Source organism: Theropithecus gelada, chromosome X, assembly GCF_003255815.1.
Source record: "Theropithecus gelada isolate Dixy chromosome X, Tgel_1.0, whole genome shotgun sequence".
NCBI lineage: Eukaryota > Metazoa > Chordata > Mammalia > Primates > Cercopithecidae > Theropithecus > Theropithecus gelada.
Window position 1 is genome coordinate 127,870,672 of NC_037689.1, and position 11,212 is coordinate 127,881,883.

General features: G+C 40.4%; 1 non-coding gene across 1 annotated transcript; it reads right to left on the reverse strand.

Moving 5' to 3' along the window:
- Positions 1-949: 949 nt before the first annotated feature.
- Positions 950-1,056, reverse strand: LOC112616650. The gene has a single exon (XR_003117691.1). It is a non-coding gene; the product is annotated as a U6 spliceosomal RNA (small nuclear RNA).
- Between the last annotated feature and the right edge of the window lie 10,156 nt (positions 1,057-11,212).

The window sequence follows — 11,212 nt, forward strand, 5'->3', positions numbered from 1 at the left end:
TTGTGAGGAACTGCCACGTGTTTTCCACATCACTTGTACCATTTTATATTTCTCACAGGATTGTAGGATAGCTCAAAACTTTCCACATCTTGGCTAACACTTGTTGTTTTATTTCTTTTTAAATTATAGCTATCCTAGTTGGGTGTGAAGTGGTATTTCACTGCAGTTTCTATTCACATTTCCCTGTTGACTAATGATGTTGATTATATTTTCATGTATCTATTTACCATTTGTATATCTTCTTTGGAATACTGTCTAATTGGGTCCTTCACCCTTTTTTTTGAGACGGAGTTTCACTCTTGTTGCCCAGGCCAGAGTGCAATGGTGTGATCTTGGCTCACTGCAACCTGTGCCTCCAGGGTTCAAGCAATTCTTCTGCCTCAGCCTCTTAAGAAGCTGGGATTACAGGTGTGCGTCACCACATCCAGCTCATTTTGTATTTTTAGTAGAGACAGGGTTTCTCCATGTTGGTCAGGCTGGTCTCGAACTCCTGAACTCAGGTGATCAGCCCACTTTGTCCTCCCAAAGTGCTGGGATTACAGGCATGAGACACTGCGCCTGGTCCCTCCACCCATTTTATACAGGGCTGTTTTTCTTTTTGTGTTTGAGTTGAGAGATTTCTTTATATATTCTCATAGTAGAGTCTTATGAGACTTACAATTTGCAAACATTTTCTCCCACTATATGGGCTGTGTTTTCACTTTGTTGATAATATTTTTTGAGGCACAAATATTTTTACTTTTAATTAAGTCCAATTCATGTTTTTTCTTTTGTTTCTTCAGCATTGGGTATCACACTTGAGAAATTGTTGCCTAATCCACAATCATAATTATTTACATTTATGCTCCTTTTTAAGAATTTTCTTTGTAAAACTTTTATTATTTAAAAAATAATAACAGTAGTAAAAACAGAGCAAGCTCTTATTCCCTGTCCCTGCACCCAAAATCCCCAAAATACGGAATGCATCACAAATTATTGTGTCATCCTTGCTTAAGGGCCATGCTAATCTTCTCTGTATTGTTCCAATTTTAATATATGTGCTGCCGAAGTGAGCACTCCTTTAAAGAATTTTCTGGTTTTAGATCCTACATTTAGGTCTTTGATCCATTTTGAGTTAATTTTTCTGTATAGTATGAGGTAGGGACCAAATGCATTCTTCACGTGTGGATATTCAGTTGTTCCAGAACTACTGGTTGAAAAGACTTTTTCCCTATTGAATGATTGTGGCATCCTCATAAAAATCAGATTTCCATCGATGTATGGGCTGATTTCTGGACCCTTGTTCTGTTCTAACACTGTATATTTCTATGCTTATGGCAGGACCATAAGGTTGTGATTACTGTAGTTTCATAGAGGTGTTGTGTTGTAAGTTTTGAAATCAGAAACTGAGTTCTTCTACTTTGTTCTTTTCCCAGACTTTTATTTTTTTTGGACATTCAGGGTCCATTGCAATTCCATATGAATTTTAGGATCAATTTGTTCATTCTGCCAAAAACAGCATCTAGTATTTTTACACGCCTTCCATTTCAACTGTAGATCAATGAGGACTATTGCTATCCTAACAATGTTAAGTATTGTTGTTCATGAAACTGGTATGGTTTTCCATTTATATAGGTCTCCTTTAATTGCTTTAGACAGTATTTGTTAGTTTTCAAAGTACTAGTCTTGCACTTTCGTGGTTAAATTTATTCCAAAGTATTTTATCCATTTTTAAATTATTATTATTATTTTTTGGGACAGGGTCTGGCTCTGCTGTCCAGGCTGGAGTGCAGTGGAGTAATCTTAGCTCAATGCAACCTCCACCTCCTGGGCTCAAGCCATCCTTCCACCTAAGCTTCTTGAGTATCTGAGACTACAGGCACTTGCCATCACACCCGGTTAAATTTTGGGGCCGGGCAAGGTAGCACATGCCTGTAATCCCAGCACTTTGGGACGCCAAGGTGGCAGGTGGATCACTTGAGGCCAGGAGTTCAAAACCAGCCTGGTCAACATGGTGAAACCCCGTCTCTACTAAAAATACAAAAATTAGCTGGGCATGATGGCAGATGCCTGTAATCCCAGCTACTTGGGAGGCTGAGGTGGGAGGCAGAGGTTCCAGTGAGCCGAAATTGCGCCACTGTACTCCAGACTGGGCAACAGAGCAAGACTCTGTCTCAAAGGAGAAAAAAAGAAACCATTGCCTTATCCAAGGTCACAACGATTTACATCTATATTTCCTTTTAAAATTTCTAGAGTTTTAAGTCTTATTGTTAGATATTGAATCCTCTTTATGTTAATTTTTGATTATGGTATGAGGTAAGGGACAAAATTCTCCTTTTGCTTTGAATATCCATTTCTCCCAGAGCCATTTGTTGAAAAGATTTTTTTCCCTCATTGAGTGGTTATGACACCCTCATCAAAAATCAGTTGACCATAGGCCGGGTGCAGTGGCTCACACCTGTAATCCCAGCACTTTGGGAGGCTGAAGCAGGCAGATCACTTGAGGTCAGGAGTTCAAGACCAGCCTGGGCAACTTAGTGAAACCCATCTCTACTGAAAATACAGAAATTAACTGGGCATGGTGGCACATGCCTGTAATCCCAGCTATCCAGGAGGCTGAGGCAGGAGAATTGCGTGAACCAGGGAGGTGGAGGTTGCAGTGAGCTGAGATTGTACCATTGCACTCTAGCCTGGGCAAGAGAGTGAGACTGCATCTCAAAAAAAAAAAAAAAAAAAAAAAATCATTTGACCATCGATGTGTGGGTTTATATCTGGATTCTCATTGTATTCCATTTCTCTGTGTTCCTATCCTATGCTTTGTAATAAGCTTTTTTTTTTTTTTTTTTTTTTTTTTTTTGGTGAGGGTTTTCTTCTCTTTTGCCGAGGCTGGAGTGCAGTGGCGCAATCTCGGCTCACTGCACCCTCCACCCTCCAAGTTCAAGCGATTCTCCTTCCTCAGCCTCCCGAGTAGCTGGGATTACAGGCACCTGCCACCGTACCTGGCTAATTTTTTGTATTTTTAGAAGAGACGGGGTTTCACCATCTTGGCCAGGTTGGTCTTGAACTCCTGTCCTCGTGATCCACCCGCCTTGGCCTCCCAAAGTGCTGGGATTACAGGCGTGAGCCACCGCGCCCAGTCTATTTTTTTTTTTTTTTTTTGAGATGAAGTCTTGCTCTGTCGCCCAGGCTGGAGTGCCGTGGCACAGTCTCAGCTCACCGCAATCTCCGCCTCCCGGGTTCAAGCGATTCTCATGCCTCAGCTTCCCGAGTAGCTGTGATCACAGGCGTGCACCACCACGTCTGGCTAATTTTTATTTGTTGTTAGTTTTTTGTCTTTCTTTCTTTCTTTCTTTCTTTCTTTTTTTTTTTTAAGTAGTGATGTGGTTTTGCCATGTTGACCAGGCTGGTCTTGAACTCCTGGCCTCAAATGATCCGCCCACCTTGGCCTCCCAAAGCGCTGGGATTACAGGCGTGAGCTACCACACCCAGCCTGTAATGAATTTTGAAATTAAGAAGACTGTGTTCTTTTACACTGTTCTTTCTCAACACTGTTTTTGCTCTTTAGGGTACTCTTCAGTTTCATATGAATTTTAGGATGAGTTCATCTATGTTGGGGAGAAAAGGCAGATTTGATAGGCCTTGTATTCTATCTGTAAATGAATTTGGGGAGTTTGCCATCTTAATAATATTACATTCTCTAGACCATGAAACTGGGATGGTGCTCCATTTATTTATATCTTTTTAAATTTATTTCAACATTTTGTAGTTTTTAGTGTATAAGTTTCACAATTCCTTGGTGAAATTTATTCCTAAGTGTTTTATTAGCTTTGATTATGTTTGAAATACAATTCTTTTCTTAGTTTTACTTTTGGTTGTTTATGCTAGTATATAGGAATACAACTGTTTTTCAAATAGCTTTGTTTGAAAATTCACCCGTTTAAACCGTGCAATTCAATGGTTTTTAGTATATTCACAGATATGTGCACCATCACCACAGTTGATTATGACATATTTTCATTGCCTCAGTCAGAAATTCTGTAGTCTTTAGTCATCATTTTTCTATCCTACATAACCTTTAATCATGAACACCCACTAGTCTACTTGCTCTCTGTTAAATTTGCGTTTTCTGCATATAAATGGACTCATAGAATTCTATAAGTTGTCTTTGTGACTTTTTATTTTATTTTATTTTTTTTTGAGACGGAGTTTCACTCTTGTTGCCCAGGCTAGAGTGCAATGGCGCGGTCTCGGCTCACCACAACCTCTGCCTCCTGGGTTCAAGCGATTCTCCTGCCTCAGCCTCCCGAGTAGCTGGGATTACAGGCATGCGCCACCACGCCTGGCCACCATGCCCGGCTAATTTTGTATTTTTAGTAGAGACGGGGTTTCTCCATGTTTGTCAGGCTGGTCTCAAACTCCCGACCTCAAATGATCTGCCTGTCTCAGCCTCCCACAGTGCTGGGATTTCGGGCGTGAGCCACCGCGCCCGGCCGTGTGTGATTTCTTTACTTAGCATAATGTTTTCAGTGTTTGTCTATGTGATAACATATGTCTCCTTTTTTAGGCTATATAGTATTCCATTGTGTGGATATATCTCATTTTGTTTAGAATTCATCAGTTGATAGACATTTGGGTTTTTCTACTTTTGTCTGTTATTAATAATGCTGAACATTCATGAAAATTTGTGCAAGTATTGTGTAAGCATGTTTTCAATTCTTTTGGGTAGACACCTAGAAGTGGATTGTTTGGTCATATGGTAACTCCATGTTTAGCTTTGTGAGGAACTGCAGAACTGTTTTCCCCAGGGACTGATCCATTTTAGATTCCCATCCACAATGTATGATGGTTTCAATTTGTCTGCATTTTTCCTAATACTTTTTTTTTTTAACTTAAAAAAAAATGTAGCTATCCAGTGGATGTGAAGTAATATCTCATGATTTTGATGAGCATTTCTATAATGACTTATGAGTTGGCTATCTTTTCATTTGCATATTTATTTTGTGTATCTTTGGGAGAATGTCTGTTCAAATTCTTTGTCTATTTTTAAAGTGGGCTTTATGAGAGAATCCTTTATATATTCTGGATACCACCTTCTTATGAGTTATATTATTTGCAAATATTTTCTCCCTTTCTGTGGACTGTCTGGTCAACTTTCTTGATAGTGTCCTTCGAGGTACAAACATTGTTAATTTGAATGAAGCCCAATTCATCTACTTTTTATTTTCATACCTGTACTTTCGGTATCATAATTAAGAAACCATTGCCTATTTCAAGGTCATAAAGATTTAGTGTGTGTTTTCTTTTACAGTTTCATAGCTTTAGGCTATATTTAGGTCTTTGATCCATTTTGAATGATTTTTTTTTTTTTTTGGTCTATGGTATGGGATAGAGACCAAATACATTATTTTTCACATGAATATCCAGTTGCAACAGAACTATTTGTTGAAAACACTGTTGTTTCCCATTGAATCAGAATAGTACCTTTGCTGAAAATCAATTGACCATAGATTTATAGGTTTATCTCTAGGCTCTTGTTCTATCCCATTGCTGTATATTTCTTTTTTATGACAGACCTACACTGTTTTGATTTCTGCAGCTTTGTAGTAAGTTGTTTAATTCAGTAGTGTGGGTTCTTCCCCATTGTTCTTTTCCAAAATTGTTTTGGCTATTTGACGATTTTTGGAATTACATGTGAATTTTAGGACAGACTTATCTATTTCTGCAAAAAAGGCAGGTGGTGTTTTGGTAGGTCATGCATTCAAATTGCAGATCAATTTGGGGAGAATCGCCATCTCAAAAATATTAGCTTTCTAGTTCATGAAACTAGATTGGTTTCCCACTTATTTAGGTCTTCTAAAATTTTGTTCAAGAATAGCTTGTATTTTACGGTGTATGAGTCTTTCATTTTCTTGGTTAAATAGGTTCTCTAATATTTTTATCCTTTTTGATGCTACTTTTTTGGGCTGGTAATGGATTTTTAAACAGCCTTATTGAAATATAATTCACAAACAATACAAATAATCCATTTAAAGAGCACAGTGCAATGGTTTTTTTATATTATATTATTTTTAAAAAACAACTTGTGACAAAATATGTGTAATATAAAAATTGCAAATTTTACATCATAACAATTTTAAGAGTTACAACTGAGTGATATTAAATGCATTCCCATTGTAGTATAACCATCACCACTATTGATTTCGTAACTTTTTCATCTCCCCAAACAGAAAGTGTAACTATTGAGCTCCCCATTACCCTTGTCGTCTGGCACCTAGTAACCTCTATTATACTTTCCCTATATATAAATTTGTTTATAATGGATACCTCATATAAATGGAATCATACAATATTTGCCTTTTTGTGTCTGGCTTATTTCACTTAGCATAATGTTTTCAAGGGTCATCTATGCTATAGTATGTATCAGTATTTCATTTTTTTTTTTTTATGGAGTTTCACTCTTGTTGCCCAGGCTGGAGTGCAATGGCACGATCTTGGCTCACTGCAACCTCCTTCTCCTGGGTTTAAGCGATTCTCCTGCCTCAACTTCCCGAGTAGCTGGGATTACAGGCGCCTGCACCGTGCCTGGCTGATTTGTTTACTTTTAGTGGAGACGGGGTTTCACCATGTTGGCCAGGCTGGTCTCGAATTCCTGACCTCAGGTGATCCGCCCACCTCGGCCTCCCAAAGTGCTGGGATTACAGGCGTGAGCCACCGCACCCGGCCTATTCCATTCCTTTTTAAAGCCAAGTAATATTTCATTGTGCCACATTTTGTTGATCCATTAATCTATCAATGGGTACTTAGGTTGCTTCCACCTTTTGGTTATTGCGAATAACCACTGTTATAACTATGGGTATAAAAATACCTGTTTGAGTCCCTGCTATCAATACTTTTGGGTAAATATCCAGAAATGAAATTGGTAGATCATGTGGTAATTATACATTTGACTTGAGAAACTGCCAAGCTGTTTTCCACAGCAGCTACACTATTTTACTCCCCCACCAGTAAGGCACAAGGGTTCCAATTTCTTTACGTTCTCCCCAACACATGTTATTTTCTCCTTTTTTTTGAATAGCCATAATAGTAGGTGTGAAGTGGTATTTCATGTGGTTTTGATTTGCATTAGAATGATGTTTAGCATCTTTTCATGTGTTTATAGGACATTTGATATCCTTTTTGCAGTAGTATCTGTTCAAGTCTTTTGTCCATTTTTAAACTAGGCTGTTTATCTTTTTGTTGTTGAGTTGGGGATGTTATTTCTATATTCTGAATACTAGAACCACATGAAATATATCATTTTCAAATATTTTCTCCCATTCTGTGAGCTGTCTCCTCATTTTCTTATTCCTTACTGGGTACATAGTGTTATTCTTTGATGATGAAAGGATTTGAGGTGGTGGTTGCACAGCGCTGTGAAAGTAGTAGATGTCGCTGAATTGAACCCTTGTAAATGGTGAATTGCATGTTAGGTGAATTTCACCTTAATAAAAATAAACAAGAATACCAGCAAGGTTTAGGGAAATCTTTGTATCTACCAATGTTAAAAGAGTAAATGTAAACAAATTTTCTGCCAGGAACCCCCAGAAGTGGGAAATTCTTGCCAGCTGTTAGAGGAGAATAATGAGAGTTCAGCTGTGATTGGTATGTGATTACCTGAAGGGTTTGATTGTTATTAAACTAATTTTTCATTCATATTGTTCCTTCTAGTCCCAAGTGGACAGAGATATTATAGGAAATACACTGGTGGGAATAATATTTTCTCATTGAAAAGGGCATATGTGGCCGGGTGTGGTGGCTCATGCCTGTTATTTCAGAACTTTGGGAGGCTAAGGCGGGTGGATCACCTGAGGTCAGGAGTTCGAGACCAGGCTGGCTAACATGGTGAAACCCTCTCTCTACTAAAAATACAAAAATTTGCTGGGCGTGGTGGCAGGCGCATGTAATCCCAGCTACTTGGGAGGCTGAGGCAGGAGAATCGCTTGAACCCGGGAGATGGAGGTTGCAGTGAGCCGAGATCACACCATTGCACTCTAGCCTGGGTGACGAGAGCGAAACTCTGTTAAAAAAGTAAAAGAATAAGAAGAAGAAGAAGAAGAAGAAGAGGAAGAGGAAGAGGAAGAGGAGGAGGAGGAGGAGGAGGAGCACGTGCAAAGGCCCCATTAGAGCATGAAAAAAAAATGCCTTGTTATAATGTCAAATGATTGATAAATTTCATTCCAGCTCCCATTTTTTGAGTGTCTAACTTATTAGCTGAATTATGTAGAAAGATGCCTGGCAGCCCCAATCTTCAAGGAATTCACAGTCTAATAAGAAAAAAGGAAGTATAAAATATTCTGGGCAATAATAGACATGAAAAATTTCACAGCTAGGCACAGTAGCTCATGCATGTAATCCCAGCACTTTGGGAGGCTGAGGGAAGAGAATCGCTTGAGGCCAGGAATTCAAGACCAGCCTTGGAAATGTAGTGAAACCCTGTCTCCACAAAAAGTATAAAAATTTAGCTGAGCATAGTGGCATGCATTTCAGTCCCAGCTACTCAGGAAGCTGAGGAGGGAGGACCTCTTTAGTCCATGAGGTTGAGGCTGCAGTGAGCTGTGATTGTGCCACTACACTCCAGCTTGGGGAACACAGTGAATCCCTGCCTCAAAAAAAATAATTTTTTTCACCAGTCAGTCCCACTACAGGAGCTGTCATGACTGAGGATTTGGGCAGATGGCTACTTCTTCCTCTGAGTCAGTATGTATGGGAAGGGTAAGAAGCTGGCTTTCCATTATTCTTAAAAATAGGCATGAATCAGGTTAGATTACATTTCTCCTCGTTTTCTCAGGATTTCCCTATAGCTCTGCCACTGAGCTGTGGAATCTTACCACTGGGATGAGGCCTTAAACGTGATCTAATCCTGGCCAGGCACAGTGGCTCATGCCTGTAATCCTAGCACTTTGGGAGGCCGAGGCGGGCGGACCACCTGAGATCTGGCGTTTGAGACCAGCCTGGCCAACATGGCGAAACCCCGTTACTACTAAAAATACAAAAATAAAATAAAATAAAATAAAATAAAATAAAATGAATTTAGCCGAGCATGGTGGCATGTACCTGCAGTCCCAGCTACTCAGGAGGCTGAGGCAGGAGAATCACTTGAACCCGGGGGGCCAGAGGTTGCAGTTAGCTGAGATAGCACCACTCCACTCCAGCCTGGGCGAACTCCAGTTTTCTGAAACTCCATCTCAGAAAAAAAAAAAAAAAAGTTATCTAATCCTTCTGTTCATTTCCTACTTGGGTCTTTGTTACCAAAAATGACCAATGGGCTTGTATCAGTTAGAAATACTAAATCACAAGTAAGAGAAAAGTCAAATTCCTCTGGCCTAATCAATAAAAGTAGACCTGGGTTTAGAACCTATTTGATTCAGAGACTCAAAAATGGCACCAAAGTTAGATTTCTTTCTGCCTATGTTTTCTTGATGTCTGCTTTATTTCAACTTGGTTCTCCTTGTGGCTGAGATATGGCTGCCCACAGCTCCAAGTCTCCTTGTTTCTTTGAGTGCATGAAGAGGGGGTTGCCTTTGAAATTCCTCCCGAATATGAAAGGAAAACTATTCCCAAAGCCCTGACAAAATCAACCAATGGCAGGGAATGGGACTATGCTGATTGATTTAAATATGAATTATGCTAATTTGCTTATTTTAGAATTATAGTTTCAGGGACAAGCTAGAGCGGGGATGTGACAGTAAAGGACATGGATGCGGCCAACAAGAAAAGAGAGGTGAATACTGGGGTGGCTACCTCAGGGTCTTGGCTTAGCCATTGGCAACATCATGGAAACCCCCACCCTCAAGATACAATTGCTTTCCCCTGCTGGACAACTCTTTTGGTAAAGAAATATTTCCATATTTTCCATGGAATCCAACTCTAAGTTCCAATAGCTCTTCTTGACATGCTATTGCCCTCAGATGGTGGCTACTTCCTTCGATTTATTACTTTGGATGTGCCTTGCCTTCTTTCTTAGCAGTGTCTCTTCTGCCTGAGTCTTATAGATATTTACCACATCCAGTGACCCCAAAACTGACTGGCTATCATTGGAGAAATCCTTACTTTCATCCCCGAATTGAACAGAACTGAAATTTAATTGTCTCGTCTTCTCTATTGCACTTGAGAGGCTTCAGAGGGTGCAAGCTGCAAGCTTTGGCAGCTTCCAAGTGGTGTTGAGCCTGCAAGTGCACAGAAGTCAAGAATTGGGGTTTGGGAACCTCTGCCTAGATTTCAGAGGATGTATGGAAACACCTGGATGCCCAGGCAGAAGTTTGCTGCAGGGGTAGGATCCTCATGGAGAACCTCTGCTAGGGCAGTGCAGAAGGGAAATATGGGGTTGGAAGTCCCATACTGAGTTGCTACTGTGGCACTGCCTAGTGGAGCTGTGAGAAGAGGGCCACCGTCCTCCAGACCCCAGAATGGTAGATCCACTGACAGCTTGCACCGTGTGCCTGGAAAAGCTGCAGACACTCAATGTCAGCCCATGAAAGCAGCTGGGAGGGAGTCTGTACCCTGCAAAGCTACAGGGGCAGAACTGCCCAAGACCATGGGAACCCACCTCTTGCATCAGCGTGACCTGGATGTGAGACATGGAATCAAAGGAGATCATTTTGGAGCTTTAAGATTTGACTGCCCTACTGAATTTTGGACCTGCATGGGCCCTGTAACCCCTTTGTTTTGGCCAACTTCTCCCATTTGGAATAGCTATATCTACCCAATGCCTATACCCCCATTGTATCTAGGAAGTAACTAACTTGCTTTTTATTTTTAAGGCTCATAGGTAGAAGGGACTTGCCTTTTCTCAGGTGAGACTTTGGACTGTGGACTTTTGAGTTAATACTGAAATGACTTAAGACTTTGGGAAACTGTTAGGAAGGCATGATTGGTTTTGAAATGTGAGGACATTTGAGATTTGGAGGGGCCAGGGGCGGAATGATATGGTTTGGCTGTGTCCCCACCCAAATCTCATCTTGAACTCCCACGAGTTGTAGGAGGGACCTGGTGGGAGGTAATTGAATCATGGGAGCATGTCTTTCCCATGCTCTTCTTGTGAAAGTGAATAAGTCTTATGAGATCTGATGTTTATATAAGGGGGAATTTCCCTGCACAAGCTCTCTTTTTGCCTACTGCCATCCATGTAAGATGTGATTTTGCTCCTCCTTTCCACCATGATTATGAGGCCTCCTCAACCACGTGGAACTGTAAG